Genomic DNA, 19712 nt, shown 5'->3' with positions numbered 1-19712 from the left:
AATATATATATATATATATATATATATATATATATATATATATATATATATATATATATATACCAAGTATATATCTATGCACAAATAAAGATACATGTTTTAAAAACCAGTGTTTGTTTGGAACCAGTTATTAGAGCTATAGTTACACTGTATTCTCCTTTTTTTTCCTTCCCTTCTTTCTCTTTCTTTCCTATTTTTTATATTCATACATTTCCAGGCACATCTCCTGAGCAGACAGGATGGATCTGCCTGTGATATAACTTCACCAGTATCTAAAAGTCTTTACAGGAAGAATGCTGATGATTGCTTTTGGCCAAACTGCAGGATCAGGACCTAACTGGGGAGAATATTGTGTCAGAGAAAGAAAACTCTTCAGGGATGATGGATAAAAGAGTTGAAGTAACAAACTCAATCAGGGACAATGGTTACTACTAGAAGGCAGGGAATGGCTGAACCTACAACATTGTGCAATTTCAGCCTGCAAACAAAAGGTCAATATTGATGGGGGAGATGAGGAGTCAATGTCAGCTAGAGAATGCAGAAGTGCATGATCAAGGGTAGGTGCAACAAGGAGGAACAGCAATGGCCAGGAACCAGTACATTGGCCAGAAACACAGAGAGGGACTGGATGCAAACAGATAGATGAGGAAGTCTATAAGGCCACAGGTTACTCTTTTCCGTGAGATTGGGCTCAGAATCAGCAATTATAATAATAGGACCCTGGATAAAATTTACTATTTTGTTAGTTTGTAAATTGATTGTGATAGTACAGACTGGTATAATTTGGCACATTTTACATAAACCGAAACTTTAAAATTTTTCCATTGTTCATTGATCATTATAAATTTCCCATTCACATCTGTTCTAGGGCCCCAGTTTTGAAAGATCAAAGTTATTTGGACAGAGATGAAGAAAACAATCTTTCTTCTACCATACTCTACAATAAAACAAAGCAAGAAATTTTCGAGATGGCAGAAAAGAAGAGATCACTTTCTTGGCTGCTCTGTGGCATGAAAAAAAAAAAAAGCAGATAGGCACCTTTCTCAGTAAGGTATGTAGAAAAAAAGAAAGTGGGGATTTAGTAGGAATTAATATTGGACATTCCAAGCAGATCAGGGATTCAGGAGTTTGTATATAATAAAATAAGGGGGAAAATCCCCAGTGCCACCACTGCTGCTGATGGAGGTACCAACCAGAGCAGTCTCTATGTGAGCAAAGTGAGAGATAAGGGAATTAAAGGAACCCATATTTTAGGATGCCTGAGGTATGTCTGGGTACAGAAAGATCAAAGATCAAATAAATGCCTGACTAAACTGAAAGCCATGTTGCACAATATTCTTGTATGAGAAAGAAGCCACATCTCTCCTGGCTTCCTGTGGAGGACAGAGGAAGAAACAATTTTGCAGCTGTGGCTCTGGGACCAGCAGATGGGGGAGCTGATTTCTAACAAACACAAGCTTGGCCCTAAATACAGGACTAGCAAACCCACATTGCACAACATAAAGTGTGCCTAAGTGACCAGGAGAAAATCAAATGTGAACGGGGTTTACCCAAAAGAATACTGGTCATGGAAACCCAAGAGACTTCTCCTACTCCAATCTGGCCATTTGCAGGATAAGCTGGGAGAGATTCACCCTGCCAGGGATTCCAACGGGCAAAAACATGAGTGGTTGAGTTTGGAGACTGAACTCAAGAAATGAGAAATTGCAGGGTCTGCAGGTGATGGAGGGGACTAAAGATTGACTCCTCCACTTCACGAGTGGAACCCAGGCAAAATCCCTGGGGTGCAGTATTCAAGCATAAATGGCCACTGTTGGATCCTAGAGGTGCACTCATTAAAAGTCTTCAGATCAATTTGCATTCAGTGAAGAGCCTGGAGCTTAACTAAGCCTGGACCTCACATCGAGGATCTCTGCCCATGGTATATCCTCTCATATTTTACAATTCCATCCTAAGGGTGGAGCAGATATCATACTCCAGCCCACCCAAACTAACACTGCTGTGAAATGAAGCCAAGAAGCTTTTGAGCTCGAATGGAAAAAGTTCTTTAACTTTTCATCAAGATCTTTTTTTTTAATTTTTTTATTATTTTAAAATTTTTTAATTTTCTCTCTTTAATTGTGATCTGAGTGGTTCACGGACACTTACACATATTCACATTTGTTTCTTTTTTTCTCATTTCTAGCATTTTTTGAAGGCAATAATTTTGGATGGCTGCATCAGTAATTTGAGGTCTAGGATGTTTGATTAGTATATTTCTTTTTTGTTTTGTGTTCTTTTATTTTTATTTTTAAAAATTTTTATTTTATATAAATTTTCTCTCACTTTTGTTTCCCTTGACTGTCTTTTTCTCTTTTCTTCAGCTAATAGCCAACATTTATTGTTCTTTCAGTCTTCCTTTAATTTTTCACTTCTATTTTCTCTCCTCCTACCTCATAATCATCACATCTGACATCAGTTCTGTTCTCTCCCTGTTCACCAGTCAAAATCATAAACCCTTTTGCAAGCTTACTGTTTTTACTGTGGGCATTACCTGATCACATGATTTCTGTTTATTGCAACAATTAACATTGTAGATATCATAGCAGAAACTATTTTATTTAATGCTGTATGTTGTTTGCATTGGTTATTGTTATTAATTGTCACCCCCTAAATGATGAAGCATTGGAAACCTTCAGGGAAATTATAAGGCCACATAGGAGAAACTCTACTGCCTCAGATCCCTACTATTAGATGAGCAGACACACAAACAAAATGAAAAAACAAGGGAACAAATTTCCCCAAACAAAAATACTTCAGTAATAGAATTCATCAACATTACAGTGGAAGAAATGTCAGAGAAGGAGTTTAAAATGTTCATAGTTAAACTGATGTGTGAGATAAAAGACATATAAGGAGTGAAAGAGAGAATTTGGGAAGTGAACAATTACTTCAATAAAGACATAAATATTCTGGAAAAAAATCAAAAATAAATCCTTGAAATGAAGAAATCAATAAGTCAAGTTAAAAATTCCATGGAAACTATCACCAGCAGACTAGACAGCTTAGAAGATAAAGTTTCAGGCAATGAAGACAAAATATATAATGTAAAAATAAAGTTGACCATGGAGAAATGTTAAGAGATGTTAAGAGACTATGAACAGAACTTCAGAGAAATATGGGAAAACATGAAAAGACTATCTATAAGACTTATCAGGATAGATGAAGGTTCATTTTCCCAAAACTTAAGAATAAAATGAAAAATCAAATACAGGAAGCTTACAGGATCTCAAATATACAAAATTAAAACAGACCCACACCAAGCCAATAAGAATGCCTAACGTACAGGATATGTTATGCCTAAAATAGGATAGAATTTTAAAAGCTGTGAGAGAAAAATGACAGGTCACATTTAGATGGAAACAATCCAGATCTCAGCTGATCTCACAACCCAGACATTCAAAGCTAGGAAGTCTTGGAATACTATAGACCAAGTTCTGAAAGAAAATGGATGTCAGCCAAGAATACCATATCAACCAAAACTAAGCTACAGAATTGACAATGAAGTAAGACCTTCCATGATAAACAAAATTAAGAAAATTCACAACTACAAAGCCTACACTACAAATCATACCCAATAAAATATTTCATAAAGAAGAAATGAAAAATAAAAGTGAAAACCAGCAAAGGGAGGAACTACAGTAGAAGAATAGTCAATCAAAGGATAGACTAATTCAAACTATAAACCATAAATAAATCAAAATGACGAGGAATAAAAATATGTTCTCAATAATAAGATTGCATCAATCAAAAGACATTGACTAGTAGATTGGATTAAAAAGCAATATCCAACAGTATGCTGTCTCCAAGAGACTTACCTCACAGGCAAATACATCCAGGTAATAGGATGGGAAAAAAATATATCATTCACATGGATCTCATAAACAAGCATGGGTTTCTATCCTCATATCAGATAAAGTGGATTTCTAGCCAAAATAAATCAGAAGGGACAAAGAAGGACATTTCATACTGCTTAAGGGAATTATATGTCAACAACACATAACAATTATAAATATTTATGCCCCAAACAATGGAGCATCTATATATAGCAAACAAGCACTTCTCAATTTCAAGAATCAAATAGACCACAACACAATAATACCAGGTGACTTTAACATGTTTTTCTTATCATTAGATTGATCCTACAAAGAAAAGCTAAATAAAGAAGCCTATAGAAATAAAAAACACAAATAATTTAGACTTTATAGACATATAAGGAATATTTCATCTATCAATGACTGAATATACTTTCTTCTCAGCAGCACATGGATACTTCTCTAAAATAGACCATATCTTAGGACACTAAGTAATGCATAGCAAATACAAAAATATAGAGATAATATCTTATATTCTATCAGATAATAATGGAGTGAAATTAGAAATCAATGATAAAATTTAAAAAACAGAAGCTACTGGACCACCTGTAGACTGGATAATACTCTATTGAATAACCAGTAGATAGCAAAAGAATTCAGGGAAGAAATTTTAAAAATGCTCAGAGGTAAATGAGAATAGCAACACAACTTATCAAAATCTCTCTGACACTATGAAGACAATTCTAAAAGTTTATTCTATTCTATTCATCACAATTCATTCATTCATTAAAAGAAAAAAAGTAACCAAATAAATAACCTAACACCATGTCTCAAAGTCCTAGAAAAAGAAGAATGAAACATCACAAGCAGTAGAAGACAGGAAATAATTAAAATGAGAGTTGAAATCAATAAAAAAATCAAAAAAATCAACCATACAAAAAGTTAGTTCTTTGAAAAAATAAATAAATTTGATAAACCTTTAGCCACATTAACTTAGAGAGAGGGAAAAAAAACCTCAAGTTACTAAGCCTCATGATAAAAATGGAAATATCACCACAGATACTATTGAAATACAGATGATAATAAAAATCTAATTGGAAAACTTATACTCCAGTAGAGTAGAAAATCTTGAAGACACAAACTAGTTTCTAGAGACATATGACTTACCCAAATTTAATCAGGAGAACATAGAATATTTTAAAAGGTCAATTTCAAGCAGTGAAGTTAAGGACAGCATCAAAAGCCTACAAACTATAGCCTGAAACCAGAAGGATTGTCAGTTGAGTTCTACCAGACCTTCAAAGAAGAACTAACACCAATCCTCCTCAAATTATTCCATGAAGTAGAAAAGGAGGGAACCCTTTCAAACTCATCTATGAAGCTAGCATTATCTCATACCAAAACTAGAAAAAGACACATCAAGAAAAGAAAACATCAGACCAATATCATTCATGAACTTAAATGCAAAAATTCTTAATAAAATACTAGCAAATCACATAAAAAATGTTTAAAAAGATAGTGCATCATGATCAAGTGGAGATAATCCCAGGGATATAAGGTTGGTTCAACATACAGAAATCAATAAATGTAATTCCTACATCAATAAAATTAAAGACAAGAATCACATGATTATTGAAATATGCAGGAAAAACATTTGACAAAATATAGCATTCATTCATATCCAAAACACTAGAAAAACTAGGGATAGTAGAAACATACCTCAAGATTGTAAAAGCTATATATGTTAAATCCAAGGTCAACATCATTCTAAATGAAAAAATATTAAAAGCATTTCCTCCAGGAACATGACAGGGATGCCCTCTTTTCCCACTTCTTCCCACTTTCAGCATAGTCCTGGAAACTCTAGCCAGAGCAATTAGGCAAAAGAAATAAATTAAAGGGATACTCACAGATTAAAAAAGAGCTCAAACTATCCCTATTTCTGATGACACAATTCTATGTTTAGAAGACCCAAAACTCAACCAGAAAACTTCTAGAACTCATAAATTCAGAAAAGTAGCAGGATATGAAATTAACACCCATAAATCAATATCATTCCTATACACCAATGATGAACCAGTTGAAAGAGAAATTAGGAAAACTCTCCCATTCACAATAGCCTTAAGGAAAAAAAAGTACTTAGGAGTCAATCTAATACAAGAGGTAGAAGACCTCTACAATGAAAACTACAGGACACTAAAGAAAGAAATTGAAGAAGACCTTAGAAGATGGAAAGATCTCCAATGTTCTTAGATAGGCAGAACTGATATTATTTAAATGGTCATATTACCAAAAGCCCTATACAGATTTGATGCGATTTCTATTAAGGTTCCAATGACATTCTTCGTAGAAATAGAAAAAAATTTGAACAACTAATAATAAAATAAAAAGAAATAGAAAAAGTAGTCATGAAATCATTTGGCAAACTAAGAGACTCAGAATAGCTAAGCAATAGTAAAAAATAGTAAGAAAAGTAAAGCAAGAGGCATCACAATACCAGACCTTAAATTAAACTATACTATGTGCCTCATGGGTACAATACCAAATCAGAACTATCCCAGGATGGTGCCTGCCTTAACAAGCCTTCAATCCTGTATTTGTGGTATCAATCAGTACTTACTGATTCTTTGATTCTGTTCTCAAAAACAATCCACAAAAAAATTTTAAATACATTGTAAAATCACACTAGTTGTGTCTCCTCTCTGTTGATGTGTACAGCTACGTTAACATATCAATCTTTAACCATGGTTCCTGTATTTGATGTCATGTTAAAAAAGATTACAAAATTATTCATTTATTTTCCTCCAGTTATATCTCTTTATTTTTTATTAACATGTTACTTATTCGTTTGTATATTATATAAAAATTTACATTTTTCCTAACATTGAGTAATTATTGTTGTACCTCATTAAATGCTCAGCACTTTCTTCATCAATTAAAATCTTGTCTTTATTACACTTACTTTTATATGCTTTAACTTGTTAGGGATTTTCAAAGTAATTTAACTCTGCTAAGTTTCCATTTTATTAAAATAAAAGTACCACACTGTCTTAATTATAACTTGGTAGTATGTTTTAATACTTAGAAAACAGCAAGTTACTTTATCACTGTTTTTTCAAAAATTTGCTTGTCCCAGGTTGTCTATTCTTCCATTTCACCAAATTCTTCCCAGAAATCTCTTAGGTGTTTTAAGCAAAACTGTATTAACTTCATAATTAGTTTGAGGACATTAACATCTATACAACACTTATTATTGTCATCCAGGAATATATAAATGGTCATTATTGCTAATCCCTCACTTTTTGTTTCCCTATATATCATCACTATTTTCGTATTCTACTTCATCCACATTTCCTGTAGTTTATTCGTAGCTATCCCATTGTTTTTATAAATGGGATGTTTTTCAACATTCTTTCTATTTATTGCCATTATGGTAAAATAAACTGGTTTATACACACTTATCTTCAATATGCCTCTTTAAAAGAAATCATTACTCTAATGGCTTTTCAGTTTTCTCAGGATTTTTATTAAAGAAATATGTATTTTAAGGAAAAAATGGCATTGTTTCCTAATAATTACAGTTTTGGGGATTCAGCATAAGAGTATTTAAGACTCATGTGTCAAACAACCTGAGTTCTGACTCAGCTCTGCTACTCTTTACCTGGCAACTTAGCTGCTTGCTTAGCTTCTCTAGGCCTCAGTTTTCTCTTGCGTAAAATGAGAATGACAGTAGTTTGTATCTCTAGGATTGTTGTGAGAATTATACTTGTAAGCATTTAGAGCAGTTCCTATTATATGTAATATAAACAAAAAAATTGTATTTTTATTTAATTGTTTAGAATTTATAGACTCATGTAAACTACAGGTGAAGAAATTGGTTGTGTAGTAAGTCTCTATTGTTTCTCTCTTTCCTTGCAATCAGTTATTTTGCATTGTAATGGCTTCTCTACATATTACTATATAGTATGTATATGTTATTTTTTAAAAAAAATCATTGCATTTTATCAAATATCAATTGGAATCAAATAAAAAGAATAGAGGTTTTATTCTCTAGCTGTATGAAATTATTTTAATAAATTTCTCACAACTGAGATACTTTCACCTTCCTAGAACAAACACCTTTGTTGTATTATTTTATTTTATTGATTTCTAATTCCTTTAATAATATTTCACTGATTTTTTTGTGTGATTTTTCCTTTTTTGTGATACTTTTATTATTATTTTTTGGATCTTTGGAGGAGTTTTATAGTATTATTCATTTTTTAAAATAAATCTGAAAAATATTATATCTCTATCATAGAGGGCATTGAATATAGGAACAATGTGTTCCTTACCAGTGCATCTTTTCACCAATCAATATAAATACCTGATGAAAGAAAAGATGCTTTATTCATTTAAACAGACAGCATTTTGGCTCCTGTCAAAGCTTCCTATCCAGGCTGGTCAAGGACATAGGTATAAGCATCAGACAGAATTAGACTCAAATCCTAAATTCACCACCCACTAACTAAATATGTGCATTTGGCAAGGTACCCTTTAATCTCAGAGTAAATACATGCCTCCTTACCTTCCTCACAAACCTATCATAAAAATTAAGCAGGATTATGCTAGATGTCACCGCACACTCAACCCACAATGCTGACCCAGTTAATTATTTTATACATTAGCTTTCATTTTTCATTAATACAAAATTAATAGTTACATTTCTACTGGTTATTTTTTTCCCAGTATGGAAATTCTAGTGCTTTATGTGTTAATATAAATATGTTTGATAAAATATTTGTGAAAATGACTTCAGTATAAAAAGAAAAACTCAAGTAAAGCATCTAATTCTTAAACTTAGATACACTGACACATTAAAAATTTGACATTAAAATAAAATGCTCTGGGGCTGGGGATGTGGCTCAAGCGGTAGCGCGCTCGCCTGGCATGCGTGTGGCCCGGGTTCGATCCTCAGCACCACATACGAAGATGTCGTGTCTGCCGAAAACTAAAGAATAAATGTTAAAAAATTCTCTCTCTCTCCCTCTCTCTCTCTCGCTCTCTCTTTAAAAAAATAAAAATAAAAAATAAATAATAAAATAAAATGCTCTGATGAGACATGGAAATGGCCCCTTTGCCAAGGTCTAAGCAAAGTCACAAAGTCACAGTGGACTAACAGGAAAGGAGTATGCTAGTGTAAGAAAATCAGGCAAGAATGCTGGGGATATAGGTCAGTTGGTAAAATGCTTGCTTCCAAGCACAAGACCTTGGGTTCAATCCCCAAAACCACCACCAAAAAAAAAAAAAAAAAAAAACCAGACACTGAGACTGGACCACATGGAATGCAGCCACTCTGTCCTGTTCTCCTGGAACTCTGTCCTCATAGGAATCAGAATGGGAGGAGGATGCTGGAGCCTGCACCAGGCCTGCTTGATCTGTTCTCAGAATCTGTCATCTAAACTGCAGTGGGGGAGCCAGCCTCCCATTCTGGGTGAAAGAACAAAGGCAGCACTAAGTGATTAGCCTGGCCTCAGAGCAAATTCTACCAATCTGATAGAACTTTGGTGAAACAGTAATAACCTGAAAAACGAACGTGGTCTAATTGTTAAGACATACCAAGTAGAGGGTGTGTGTGTGTGTGTGTATTTCTCAAAAAGGCATTACTTTGAGGATTATGTCTACCAGTGTTAGAATCATCAAGAAAATTTACTTGTACACACTGATTATAGATTTATTACTATGATCTCTGAGGAGACTAATTATAAGCAATGAGTTTATAAGAACTGAAGGTAAATTGTGAATTTCTCTCCTGTGTAAATACTGTAATTTTTTAAAACATTATTTTGATTAAATAGCTGCCTCTACTGAGAACAATTTAAATAGGCAAAACAAAGAATGGAAATATAAAACCAAGTTCAGTTTCTCTACTAATCGCTGGTCCATAGCTGAGACAGAAATGTGTGTCTTGGGTTCTGAGTATGTATAATCTGCTATAAATTTGTTGATTAAACTATATTGATAGATTTTCCAAAATGAAGACATTATCACCTTACCTTTCTATTGCTGTCCTCAAGCTTTATAGCAAAAAGACTTTTTCAGGGACACCCTGAGTACTAGGACTGATGGAACAAAAGGTGTACCCACCTCTATCTTTTCTGACCAAAGTGGACTCAACAATTTTTGGTTTCCTGCTTTCCCCAGATTTATCTTGATTGAGTCCCTTTCTCAGTATATCATGATCCCTGAAGAAAACAAAGTGGGAAAAACAGGTTTATTAAGATAAACCTCTTTAGTTCCTTGTCTTACAGAAAAGAACAAGTGGTTCCCTTGGTCTAAAACAACTAATGTAATGATCAAATGCCACACAATTCTAAGAATATTCATTGTCATTTTTTCATTCCTCATCCCAATTTTTTTTCTTTTCTACTTCTCTGGGAACAGAAGGTTCCTGAGTAAGAGCGCCATACTTCCTTATAAATGAGGAGTATGTTTCTTTTTATTATTTTGTTTCATTGAAACCCACCAATCTGAGCAAATTTTCTTGTAAACAGATTCACTAGATGAATGAGAGATTTCCCCAAATATGTGACTTAAAAAGTGCCATAACTCTGCAGCAGTTCAACTCTGAATTTCAGTACCAAGGAACTAGGACACTGTTTTTCCCAATCACATGACATAGTGATTGCGATTCTTGGAGAGAAAACAAACTCAATAAAATCCAGTGCACATCAATTGCCTCTGTATCAAAATTTGGATATTTGTAGCTGACCCACTTATATGTTTTTGTTCTTCATATTCTTTTAGATATTTCTGTATTAAACGTCCTCATTTAAAAACTAATAATATGGAAAAAATCTAGTTATTTCTTTTCCATATATACTTTGTCAGTTTGTTTGTTTTGGTACCAGGGATTGAACCCAGAAGCACTTCACCACTGAGACACATCCCCAGCCCATTTTTAATTTATTTTGAGACAGGTTCTCCTCGCTAAGTTGCTGAGGCTGGCTTTGAACTTGTGATCCTCCTGCCTCAACCTCTGGAGCTGCTAGGATTACAGGCATGTGCCACTGCACCTGGCCCATTTCTATATAGACTTTTGATAGAGGTAGCTACAACTAATCACCAAATAAATAAGAGCCCCTTTCACTCAGGCAGCCTACATATTTGAGAAGATGCATAGTAAATACTTAGCTGTCTAAGATGAGAAAGCTGTGATTTTTATTTTGTTGTTTGTTTGTTTCATTTTATGGAGATCATCTGTTCATTTTACCCCTAAATGCAGTGCTGGTAATGTCAATATTCCTCTGCTTATATGTGCTGTCTAATTTTACTTGGGTTATTCAGAGCAGGAGAATCTAGTGTTATATTATGTATTTGGGGATTTGTGCTGTCTTCAGTTTTCTCACCCCTCTTTCTTTCTAATAAACCATCAAATTCTGCTGTCCAGGCTAATTGTGTCCATTCCACAGCCCACTCTTTCAATTCCATTCACACAGATACCATCTAAACTGACCCTCCCTGCCCATCCTTCCCCCATCCCATCAAGTCTGATAATTAGAGATTATGACATTCATCTCTATATTCCCTGGTCTGAGACAGTCACCTTCCAATACAGCTTCTGCAGACCATTCACATAAATACAGTAACTGAAATTTTAATTTGTATGAAATCCAACAATTATATATAGTGATATATATAATTCACTCAGACTCTCAAATAAATTATGCTTTTTTTCCAAAAATGTCAAGAGCCTTATGTCAGATACTATTTTAAGTGTGCTTTTCACATTATTTATGGCTTTCTAGTGAGCCAATAATTTTAAAAAATCCTAAGGGCTTGTAACACAGGTGCTGGGACACGGAACAAGTGCAGGTTCCAATTCATCCATTTATCAGCCTTTGATTTTGAGGCGTCATCTCCTTTCCTGTAGGTAAATGACAGAAATCTTGCTCATCAAGTGGCCATGGAAATATTTATCCTACCTATCTCCAGGTTGCTCTGGGATTCAAAGATCACATACAATAAGTAGTGAATATCCAGTTATTGCTTTTCCTGAAGAGCAACAAAACAAAAACTTGCTTCTCTTGTTTAATACTAGATTTAGTCTAGGAGCCTAGAAAGGCATCTGCTCATCATACACCAAAATCTTATTATTCCTTCTGGGAAGGTGATGTTTTGGCTTCCAAAGAAAAAAAAAATATCCAAAGCAGTATACTCTAATATATTTGAATTTCCAAGACACCCTGAATCTGAAAAGGAAATAACAAATACCATATGATCTCACTCAAACTTGGAATCAAAAAAGTTGATCTCATAGAAACCAAGGATAGAATGACAGTTACCAGAGGTTAGGAAGAGTAGGGGAAGACAGACAGACAGTGGGTGCAGTAAGAGACGTGGAATAAATTCTGGTATTCTACTGCACAGAGGGTGGCCATACCTAACAATAATGTTTCTTATATTTTTTAAAAGCTAGTAGAGAGGATGTGGAAGGTTATTACTACAAATGCTTAAGGTAGAGAGGCTAATTACCTGATTTGGCTATTATAAAATGTATATACATCTCAAACATCACTTTGGACCTTATGAGTATGTACAGTTCATTATGCGTCAATTCAAAATAAAATTTTAAAAGACAAAAAAAAGAGAAAGGGTTCAAACTGTGATAAGCGTAAATTTACTGAACTTTACATTTAATTAAAACAACTCAGCTGTCATTTTTGGCGCAAGTATTAATGCCATCTCCTTAAAGTCTCTTAAAGCAGACATAACTGGACACGTTCAAAAAAGAAATATGTACCTATTCTTGGTCATTGTGTTGTAGATTTTTAACTGAAGAAATGTAGAGTGTGTCCAGGTGCCATGACACACGCCTGTAATCCCAGCAGCTAGGGAGGCTGAGGCAAAGAGGATGGTGAGTTCAAAGCTAGCCTCAGCAGAAGTGAGGTGCTAAGCAACTCAGTGAGTCTCTGTCTCTAAATAAATACAATACAAAAATACAAAATAGGGCTAGGGATGTGGCTCAGTGGTTGAGTACTCCTGAGATCAATCCCCAGTATCCCCCACCAAATAAATAAATAAATAAATAAATAAATAAATAAATAAATAGAAAAGAAATGTAGAGTGTGCAGCATAGGTGTTTATTGTGCTTCTAAAGAGGTAATGAAAGATATTAACTTGAATAGCATTTTATATATAATTAGTACTAGGACCTCAGCTCAAGGACGTTTTTATTTTAGACTTAAAAAAATAAAATGCTGCCAATTCATTTTTCCCTCCCTTCAATTCCTGGCCCTTCATGAGCATTCTAGCCTGCTAGTTTCCAGGTAATTTTATATGGCTTTTGAGTGATCAATGGTTGAAATAAATGAAACTAATTGTCCTCTCTCTTTATATCTCTATGACTTTATATCACCTGATAGTTAACCAACAGGGTATTAAAGACCATAAACTGAAAAGGAAAAGATAAGCCATATCTATGTAGCATTAATTTCATCATTAGCAATTCTTTTGTTGTTGTTGTTTTTATGCATGACAGTAGAGTATAATTTGACATATTTATACAAACATGGAATACATCCTATTCTTATTAGGATCCCAGTCTTCTGGTCATACATGATGTAGAGATTCACTGTGGTATATTCATATATAAGAAAGTTATGTCAAATTTATTCCACTGTCTTTCCTATTCTTATTTCTGTCCCCCCTTTTTAAATTATAGATAAATGCCTGCAACAAAACTTACCATTTTTAAGGACACAGTTCAATATTGTTAAGTTATATTCATATTATTGTGCAATAATATCCAGAAACTTTTTTATATTGCAAAGATGAAACTCTATACCCATTAAAGAACCACCTCTATGCCCCTGCTCCAACCCCTAGTAACCACCATTCTACTTCGTTTTTCATGAATATGACCACTGTAGATATTTCATGTAGGTGAAATCATACAGTATTTGCCTTTTTGTGACAGGCTGATTTCATTTGGCATAATATCCTCAAAGTTTTTCCGTGTTGCAACATGTGTCAAAATTTCATTTTTAAAAGGTTGATAATACTGCAAGGTGTACACCACAATTTGTTTAGCCATTTGTCCATCAATGTACACTTGAGTTGCTTGCACATTATGGCTATTGTGAATAATGGTACTATTAACATGAGTATACAAATATCTTTTCAAAACCCTGCTTTCAAATCTCTTGGACCTATGTCCAGAAGGGGAATTGCTGGATCATGTGATAATAATACCTTTTTTTTTTAACTAAACTTTCTATTTTAAAGTAGTTTCAGATTTATGGAAAAAAAACTTGAAGATAGCATAATAAGATTCTATATAATTTCACATCTAATTTCCCCCACTCAAAATATCTTACATTAGTATCGTACATTTGTCACGGTTTGTGAATGAACATTATGTCAACTAAAATCTATACATTATATTGCCTTAGTTTTTGACATTCTAGAATCTTATTTGGGATACTACATTATACCTAATTATCATGTCTCCTTTTTGCTTTGACAGTTTTTAGACTTTCCTTGTTTTTGATGACCTTGACAGTTTTGAGAAGTACTGACCAAGTATTTTGTAGGATGTCCTTCATTTGGCATTGTCTGACACTTTTCTTATGATTAACCTGGGGATGAGGGATTTCAGGAGGAAGACAACAGAGAATAAGTATATCAGATCAAGGGTACCATATTAAGTGCATCATATTTTCACATCAAATCAAAGGTACCTAATATCAACATGACATCACTGTTGATGTTGACCTTGCTAAGAAAGTGTTAATCAGGGTTCTCCACTGTAAAGTTGCTATGCTGCTACCCCATCAGCTTTCCACTGTACTTTTTAGAAAGAAGTCTTTATGTGTAGCCCTAAACGAAGGAATAGAGTGTTATTTTCAACTTCATTGAGAGTGGAATATTTATATACTTATTTGAAATTCTGAACAAGAGATTTTTCTCTTCTTTCCTATTTATTTGTTTATACAGCTCATTGTCTATAAAAGCTTGAAATCACAGATATTTTATACTTTGGATTATAATCCAGTAGCACATTATTATGTTATTCAAATTGTTCCCAATTTGGCCATTGAGAACTCTTTCAGTTGGCTCCTGAGTACTTTTCCTATCAATGCAACATGTTGCATTATGAGTCAACACACAATATTTCTACACAGTATATGGTCCTATATGGGTAATACAGCACAAGAAAGATTTTTCATGACACAATAGAAGAGGGAGGGCATGATGAGGCATGTGTAAAGGATACTGGGCTGTGCACCTGATGCCCCCTTTCAGATGGAGTCACTCATTTTCCCAGATGATAATAGTGTTGGTGGCTTATGGACCTTAAGCATTGCACTCAGACAAAAAGAGGTCATATGCAGTTAAGAGTCATCATGGGATGCAAAAAAAAAAAAACCTTGCCCTGTGCCACCATCTCCACTTGGACTGATTCTAAGGATGTATCCCAGCTGTTGAGCTCTTCATAGAATCAGCTTTCCCCTGGACACACATCTGATACTAGGTATCCTCAAATAAGAGATGTAAAGTGGGAATAAGCACAATGTATGCAAGCAACTTAAAGAAATAATTCAAATTGTGAAAAATGTGATTAATCAGATCAGTCTAGGTTGTAAAAAATCCTATAAACCAGGCATAAATAGCTAAGATTGAATTGGTAAGAAATAAGTCTGAGGATATAGTCCAATAAAGCATGAAGAATTCATAGGAAGAAATAGTATCTAATCATAAGAAAACAGAAATTCAGTAGCTAACATTTATGCTATCTATGGATATACAAGGCATATACGTTATTTTATTAAACCTGCACTACAACTATTAAGATCTCCACTTAAATAATAGAACTAAAATCTCACAAATATTCAGCAATCTGAATTACGATAGGAAGAAGCTCATTGAAGGGATTCAACCTTTGCTCCGTATTAGTCTTCAGTTCTATGCTATTCAACTCACTGAGAAGTCTTAAAGAATATATAATCATTGGGCATGGAAAATTTCTCATAAAATATTAAATAAAATTTCTAGACTGGATACATTCTATATAATTACAATTTCCTTTTTAAAAAGTACCTGTTAATCCCACACATAACAAAATATTGTAAGTTTTAAGTAGAATCATTGTATGATTTTAATTATCTTATTTTCTGTTTTACAAATCAAATCATTTTCTAATCAGATAGAAATTAATGATATTTTATAAAAAGAAGCATTAGTTTTTAATGACTATGATCATGATAATGTCTTAGGATGTTGGATAATTCTCTGCAAGACCAAAAGAAAATGAATAAAAGCCAGTAGGGATGTGTTGGATCATGTGTTAAAATTTGAGATTTAAAGTTCACAAATGAGAAAGCTTTTAAAAAATATTTACCAGACTCAATTGTTGACATAGGTAAAGGGGAACAAAGAGTCAAATATGCCCCAGGAATAATTTGAAAGCACATCCAGAAAAAATTAGCATTCAGGGATAATTAGCAATGAAAGCTGAAAGGGACATGATGAGTTCAAATTAAGACATTCAAGATCAGTGTGTCTGATTTCACTAAAAAGAGCTTTTCCAATAAGCAGATGGAAATATACTCAATTGATTGAATGCAGGGAAGTAAATGAGGGAATAAGTCTAAAAAGAGATATATTTGAACTCATGCATTTCAACATGCCAATGAAAGTATTGAAATTAAGTACAGAAAGAGCAGAGCAGAATGCTAGGAATAAAGTTTACAGATGTTAAAATTTGATTAGATGAATGTTAAGTAGTTTAGAGAGTTGGATTTTTTTCTTGATGTTGCACAAGTGCAATCAGGTAAAGTAAAACAACTTTCAATGAAGTATATAATTTGTATTTGCATGTTATTGTCCCATGTTAAGGATCTGTAAGTTTATGAACTCATTGATTCACCAAAAAACAATACTTACTTAGTGCCTCCCATGCATCAGACCTTGTAAAAGATGTTATAAGCTGTGCTAGTTTTGGTCCCAAACTAGGCTAGCAACAAATACCAAAAGAATAGCTCAACTAGGCCACCAAAAATAAATAAATAAATAAAAAACCATCCTGCTCCAGATGCCTAGAGTGCACATTTCCTTTTGTTTCCCTTATCAGACCTTTAGCCATCCCTAAAAGGCCCAAATGCTGCCTCTTTTGTGAAACTTTGGGAATTCCTGCAGCTTGGATTAGTCAAATCCTTGCCCCTAAATCACTTTTTCCATAACACTCTGTTGCTTTATATTACAACTGTCTGAACAATGCAACCTGTGAGCAATATTTTATTTCTATATCTCCAGGATTTAGACCACATACTACAGGCATTTAGTAAGTGAATATTATATGGAAAATTCATATATCTTTACTTGTATTAGCAAAAGGCATATCACACTTTAAAGGGAAGAGGCTTTGTAAATGGGTCTTTTATATTCATTTTTGTTCTATGTAGTTTCAAAAGGATAAATTTATACAGTCGTAAACATATAGAAAATTCAAGTATGTTCACTTATGAGACTTTGAAAGAAAATTATCGTTATTTTATTCATATTTCCTTATTTGTTTCTAAATTTCTCCTCATTGACCTTTCTGCTTTTTCTCCCACTATAAAAGATTGATTTCCACAGCTGTGATGGGTTTTAAATTAAACCTGGCAACATTTTTAAAAGCTTGCATAGCTATCATATCACATAAAAATTGGAAAACCCTGCCTCATTCATTCACTCATAAGTAAATATAATAATGTCTACCATGTGGTAGATACCACAAAGGAAATTTAGACTTATTTTAATCTATAGCTAGACTGTTGATTAAAAATATACATAATGACCAAATTCCAAATTTTATCTAAGTGCCATACCTCTAAATTGCCTAAAAAAAAAAGTACTAAAAGCCTTAGTAGCTGAAGAATGAATTGAGAGGAACTAATGAAAATTACTAAGAATCAGAAAAACATTCATGGTTCAGAAACCAGCTAATACAAATACTTAAATATCCACCCTAATTCATGTAGCACGTGCATTGTACACCTACTTTTACTTAGCAATTTGGTAAAGTTGACCCAGAGTCTTAAAAATGTTGACAGTCTTTAACCCTGAAATCCCACTGTGAAATTGCTTTGACTTTTCAGGACCTCAGGATAGAATTCCTTATCTTGTGGTGGTTCTTGTTGCTATTGGAAGAGAGAAAAGATAAAGGGATTTTAACATTTAATAAATACTGTTCTGTGTAATGAATCTTGCTGGGCACTTTGCATTTTATTCCATTTCACCATCACAATCAATCTACTAAATAGTGGCGTGGTTCAAAGCTTAGAGATGGTGAGATGCATCCCAACAGATCACATAGCTTAATAAGGCCCCAAGTCAGGATTCAAGCTCAGCTCCATCTAACTCTGAAATTCTAATGATTTTTCTCTTATTACTAAATGGCTGTTTCTTGATGTTTATTATTTTGCTTCAAATCTCAATGCTCTAAGAAATATGGGGTGGTTGGGAATGTATAGCTTGATGACAGAGTGCTTGCCTAACATGTGGAAGGCCCCAGGTTTGATCCCTAGTTGCACAATTAATAAGTAAGTAAATAAATAAATAAATAAGAAATAAAATTTTTGAGAGGTGAATATAATAAATTCATAACATTTATTTTCATGAGTTTTTCTTTTAACCACTTTTCCTTGCTTCATATCTCATACCAAGGGAAATATACCTTCATGGCTCATACTAAACAGAAACAATTTAAGAATGCTAAATACTTGCTGGATATACTTACATATTAGTATAATTTGGATGGATATAAAAAACCTTCATTAAAAAAGGCTTCCTGGTATAGACCACAGGCCCCAAAACTCAACTAAGCAGATCTACTCACCCAAATGATTTTGAAGTCTTCACACTCATATTCTCTCATTTTTATCATTACAACTTAAAAACAAGTATGTTATAAATAGAGATGAAATAATCTAGTATCTAAGGTATATTACAATGATTCAGAGCATGCATTCTAAGGAAAGACTTTCTCATCATAAATCTATACTATGTACCTTTGACCAAATTACTTAACCTTTCCAGACCACCCTTAATTTTCCCATGTAGAAAATAACCTTAATAATGGTATGAACACACATAGTGGCTAGAAGGTTTAAATAACAAACTGAATACCAGTACATAGAACAATGCCTGGGCATATTGTGTTCAATATGTTTTAGATTTATGGATACTCATATAATAAAGAAAGAATGCTATTGCCAATGTTATATATAATAAGTCACTTAGGAAAAGATTTAACTGTCTATTACTATTGATATAATACATCAGTAACTAATTGAATGGCCTTAGACACAGATGCACAACTATGTACATGTGTGAAATAAATTTCTGTGTGCAAGACTTGAGAGAAATTTTTAAGTGTTGAAGCACATACAAAAAGAAGTAATATAGGTCTCTTAGAGAGGGCTGACCCAATACCAACAAAGAGGTTCATGTTGTTCTAAGGTATAAAAAGTATTATGTCTCGGCCTTAAAATAATGGATCTTCTGGAGAAACCATTGTTGTCAACAGAAACTTTTTAAATTCTAAAAACTGAACTCAGCCTTCTTGAGGGCTGACTAGTTTCAACCTGATAAATCTCCTTTAAAAAGTAATTTTGTGGGGCTGGGGATGTGGCTCAAGTGGAAGCGTGCTCACTAGCATGCATGAGGCACTGGGTTCGATTCTCAGCACCACATAAAAATGAAATAAAGATATTGTGTCCACCTAAAACTAAAAAAAAAAAAAAGTAACTTGTGTACTGTGCTAGACATTAAACCTAAAATTAGAAATGGCCCTGGTAAATTGCTATTTTGTGGCTTTTCTATACAGAAAGA

General features: G+C 33.6%; 1 protein-coding gene across 7 annotated transcripts in view; it reads right to left on the bottom strand.

The window, feature by feature from the left end:
* Pkib (cAMP-dependent protein kinase inhibitor beta) overlaps positions 1-19712 on the bottom strand; it is a 106309-nt gene that overhangs the window by 71299 nt on the left and 15298 nt on the right. For 2 of the 7 annotated variants that reach the window (XM_048796744.1, XM_048796910.1), the window contains exon 2: positions 9981-10078. The exons of the other annotated variants lie outside the window; for them this stretch is intronic. The gene's annotated coding sequence lies outside the window, so the exon portion shown is untranslated. The remainder of the gene's footprint in view (positions 1-9980; positions 10079-19712) is intronic. 7 annotated transcript variants of the gene reach the window in all.

This window comes from Marmota marmota, unplaced genomic scaffold, assembly GCF_001458135.2.
Source record: "Marmota marmota marmota unplaced genomic scaffold, marMar, whole genome shotgun sequence".
NCBI lineage: Eukaryota > Metazoa > Chordata > Mammalia > Rodentia > Sciuridae > Marmota > Marmota marmota.
Note: the sequence above shows the minus strand (reverse complement) of the source record. Positions and strands in the feature narration are given on the sequence as shown.